Source organism: Borostomias antarcticus (genome assembly GCF_949987555.1).
Source record: "Borostomias antarcticus genome assembly, chromosome: 10".
Classification (NCBI taxonomy): domain Eukaryota; kingdom Metazoa; phylum Chordata; class Actinopteri; order Stomiiformes; family Stomiidae; genus Borostomias; species Borostomias antarcticus.
Genome location: NC_140243.1, coordinates 10,386,362 through 10,391,358, shown reverse-complemented (window position 1 = coordinate 10,391,358; position 4,997 = coordinate 10,386,362).

Here is a 4,997-nt window from a genome sequence, read left to right as displayed (position 1 = left end):
TGAGGGAGACGCCTGTCGCCCCTCCTCCCCACCCCTCCCTCCCCGGGATCTCTTGCTGTTTGCACAGAGCTGGGGGAGACCAGCGAGGGACCCAGAGAACCCAGTGTGGTGCCAGTTGCTCGGGCGGCAGCTATTAACACACCCCACCGAGGGCTCCCGCTCCAGCTCCCCTCACCATGGTAACGGGGAAGAATCCCTGGACCTGGCAGAGCTCACCTCCTCCTCCTCCTCCTCCTCCTCCTCCCCCCTGCCTGCCCTCTCCTCCTCCTCCTCCCCCCTGCCTGCCCTCTCCTCCTCCTCCTCCCCCCTGCCTGCCCTCTCCTCCTCCTCCTCCTCCTCCCCCCTGCCTGCCCTCTCCTCCTCCTCCTCCTCCTCCTCCCCCTGCCTGCCCTCGTCTCGTGTGTGTTCCATGTGTGTCCATGCCCTCGTCACCCTCAAAATGACTCATTTATGCAGAGCGATCCAGGCGACGCGCTGGAGCTTCAACCAAGGCTTCGAAGAAGCTGCCCAGACAGACGACCGCAAAGACGGCCGGGCCTCGTCTGCTCCGTTGTTTTTTCACGTCAAAGTGATTATGGGTCAGGAAAATATTTTTAAGAATGTGTCATGTGGATCGAACTTTTATTGTACAGAACACATGTAAAATATTATGTAAATATATGGACAAAAAGAAAGAGAACTAATATTTTATATGATGCATGAAATGAAAAGCGTAGTCTGTTATTTGTAGCTTTGAATATGCTTTTTTTCTAGTATTCTAAGAAAAAAAGACAACCTTAACACACTCAGTGGCCGGTGTTTTTGACGGACTTCTTTACGGTGTGTGTTGGTGGGGGTCTGCATAGCAGGCTGTGCTGATGCTGCTGGTTGTGTCACAGTTTGTTTAATCCCCAATCAGTATTTTAGTAAAACCATCTATCTAGATTATAAACAGAAATGTTTTAAAATGGAAATATTTTTTATACACAGTATATTGTGTTCCGTAGGAACACCCTAAATCTAGACATGTAATCTTACTGACTCAATATATGGAGCCGTTTATACAGAAAGGACTACCAAATAGACTTAGGTGTATCTTATGGACATATTTTGAGATCATACTCTATACTCCATAATGCCTCATGATGCAAGTCGTTCATAAGCATTACAAACCTGACAAGTAGAGTGTTGGTTTTCTAGTCCAAAGTCTCTTCGCCCTGAAGATGTAATATTTTGCTAAATGATCCTCAGATTTTATATGTATTCAGTGACGTTTTAGACGTTTTAATCCTAACATAAACTAACAACATAATGCAATTCCTGCCTGTCTTCACTTGTTTGCGCAGTCAGTCGTAGACGTGGTTGGAGGGTCTGCCCCCCGTGGTGTCGCCGCCCTGCTGACTCTCCTGTCACAGAGCAGATGACATCTCAACTAATGATTTTACCCCCCTTTTTTTTGTTTAACGAAAAATTCATCAGACAAGACAGATATATTTATTGTCCTTTCTGAAATTTGGTTTGTGCTTTTCAGCAGCAGTCAGTCGGACAACAACAGTCACAATAGACAGTAAACATTGATGACAGCAACAACAACAACAACAACAACAGCAGTACAAGCACAAGTACAGTGCATAGCCACACAATACAATGACAGACAAGTGACAGGACACTTAAACAACATCCACAAATCTGTGTATGCCATGTCAGGAACACACATCCAGTGGCCTATCACAGCCTTGTAATACTGGTTGGCACAAAGGACCCGCAAGCCCGATTGCTTCGGAGGGCTGGCACTCTATACTGTCTGCTTGACGTATGTGAGAGAGACGTGTGTTTGTGCTTACCCAGCCGAGAGGCTCCTGGGCTGGGTGATCCTGCGCTGGGCTGGGTGATCCTGCGCTGGGCTGGGTGATCCTGCGCTGGGCTGGGTGATCCTGCGCTGGGCAGGGTGATCCTGCGCTGGGCAGGGTGGGTGGCTCTAGCAGAGAGGCTCCTGGTGCTGGGTGGGTGGTGGGTGGGCGCAGGCGGGGCCAGAGGTTTGTGGTCTTTAGAAAAAGATGTAGTAGTACTTGACCTATGATGGTCGTTAAACGACATAGATAAAGACGCTTAAGTACCTGATCTATGGTCATTAAAGGACATGCATTATGAGCTAGAGATATCCTGACCTCTGTCATGTAAGAACCCCCTTCTGGACAGTCTCTATTATCTCTGTGCCTAAACTCCTATACTGCCTATTTACTCCTGAAACTTTCTATCAATGTTTTATTGTTGTTCTGTATGTATGAAACCTGGATGGTTATGTGGTTTTATTGTGTGCTGCCCTCTTGGCCAGGTCACTCTTGAAAAAGAGATTTCCTTTAATCTCAACGAGTTTTATCTGGTTAAATAAAGGTTCAATAAAATAAAAATCCTGCTAGAATGGAAGAAGACTGTACACAGTAGAAACTAGAGGCTGTCCTTCTCCTGTCCTCTGGCGGAGGCTGAACGGATTAAAGCCATGAGCAGCACTCGCCCTCATTTCAGAGTTTTAAGATATTTGACCCGTGATCTATAGATGGCCTGTGAGACCAGTAATGGCATTTCTTAATAACAGCTGCAGGATAACCCTGTCAGTCCTTATGTGTTGGTTATTATGACTCTTGTGGAATCCCAGAGACGGTAGGCAAGGGTTACAAGGGTTTCCATTTTCAGGGCGTACTAACAGACAGTTGCTATGGTGACTAATGGTGTTGGTGATGGTTGTGAGGCTACAGTCGTGTTGGAACTTGTTTCTATTTTTTCCCAGCTGCTTGTCTACCAAGTAGAATGGCACTTCAGGATTTATGGTAGTCATCGTAAATCATATTTAGTATGGCCTCAGGATGCTTTTAAGGTTATCTTAAGAGAAAAGGGAGTGTCCTCCTGGTATACAGTAAGGATTCTTAATTCCTCGTCCTTAATGTACAGTTTCGGACCATCCTAACTCGTTTCCATAAGCGTTGTCAGTCAATGGCACAATAGGGAATCTTTTTTTTTTTCTAGGTCATTCAATTTAAGTAATTTCTTATCCGTGGTTCCTGATTAGGATGGTGCGTACATTGTTCTTGTTGGTGGAAGTGGAAGGCCATTTCATATCAGACCTCTGTGGACAGGAGTGTATATAGCATGTCTGGCCCCTTCAGAACATGCTTCCAGTCCCCCAGGGCTGGGCCAGTCTGTCTACGTTTCTCATAGCAACACTGTCACTTTCATGTTCGCAGTGCAGTAAATCACACAAAGCCTGAAGTCAACAGGCTTCTGCTACTGTCCTGGGTGGCTTGCAGTGCTTTAGCCGTACTCATCCCATCCTTACAGGAACCCCAAGTATCATAGTGCTAGGGTGCTTATCAATACACTGATATCAAATGAAAGACAAGGGTCTGTGGTGCTTGCCTCATAGGCTTGTGAGTGTGATGCTTTTCTCAAATTAAAACGATATGAACACGTGCCACCTATGGAGTAATAAACCAAACCACACATCTACCTTTTATTCTGCAGTGAGCTAGGCAGTGCAATACTTGAATGAATGTAATGAAATATCACTAACACAACTTGCATGAAGGAAAAGGCGGGAAGGATGGGAGGGGGGTGAATCGTAGAACTCAGAGATAGCCGAGATGGACCTCAAACGATGCATAGACCTATACATATGTTGATGATGGATAATGTCAAACACTGTAAGTGCACTCCCTTATGTGCAGACATGGAAAACAAGCGGAGGATGTAAACAAACTGTGACACATGAGGACTGGTGAACCAATTTCCCCCTAAAACCAAGTTGGCTACTTATGTGCTTCTGGTTATACAAAGCTGTTGGTGACAAAATCCTTATTTAACTGCATTATACTATATTTCCCCATGGTATCTGTTTCAAGAGCCCAATAAATATGAATTCTCTGAAATATGAGATTCTCTCAAATTGTCATTTCAAATGTTGTGTGATCTTGCGTGCAGAAATACTTATTTTAAAGACCACTCTTTTATTTAAGTGTCTATTTAGGCTTCTACATATTGTGTAGCCTTAAAGTCGATACGTAAAAACAGACACATATGCCAGAGGTGGGTGGGGATTAGATGAGGGAAACTGTTTTTTTTTTCCACAATGAGAAGGTTGGGAATATGAACGCCCCCTCATTCAGACCCACTGAAATGTGTCCACATTCACAGGTGATGATCTCGTTTTTTTTTCACGATGAAGAGGGCTTGTAGAAAATTTACAGTACAGTATGTGGTTCAGAACACATTTGAAGATAAGGTGTAATGTGGCTTAATCATGTTCAACTTTTTGTAACACCCACTACCCAGGTTGGAAGGCCCAATATCAAAGCCGATAGGAAAACATGTTAAATGTTCTGTAGTTCTGATGTATTCTAGAAGTTCTGAATGTCTATCAGCGTTCTCTCTCATTTAATCTTTGTACGTGTGGCGTTCTTGGCAGAACACTTGTCCGGCTCATGAAATTGATCTGATCAGTACACTTTGCACACACTGTAAAATGATGTTATGATATTCACATTCTCCATGGTCAAAGTCAGATCCAGGTGGTTAATGGATACGAGGGCTACGGTTAATGATCAGCTGTTCACGACATGGCAAATTCAATGGGACTTCAGTGAATGCTATGGCAATGGGGTTCTTTGGAGCCAAACAACAAATTGACAGAACAGACATTCCATTCATAGAAATGCTTTGTGACAAGTGTGGGGAAGTTGTTTGTTTTTTGCCCAAGATTGAGGACAGAGACAATTGTGGTAAAGAAGAACACAGGCACATTCAGATGGCTTTGTATTAGCAGTGCTGTAATCTCACTGCAAGGAGTGTGCTGTCATGAAACTATTACCAGACCATTCTTACATGAACTAAAACAATAACGAAACCATTTGAAGCAAACACAACTGTTTGGTCCCCTTACTCAAATTTGAAAATAAAAAAATACAGTGAAATTATGAAAAAAAAAAGTTTGCATGAATTTATCACAATCAAAGTAGCCTGATAAC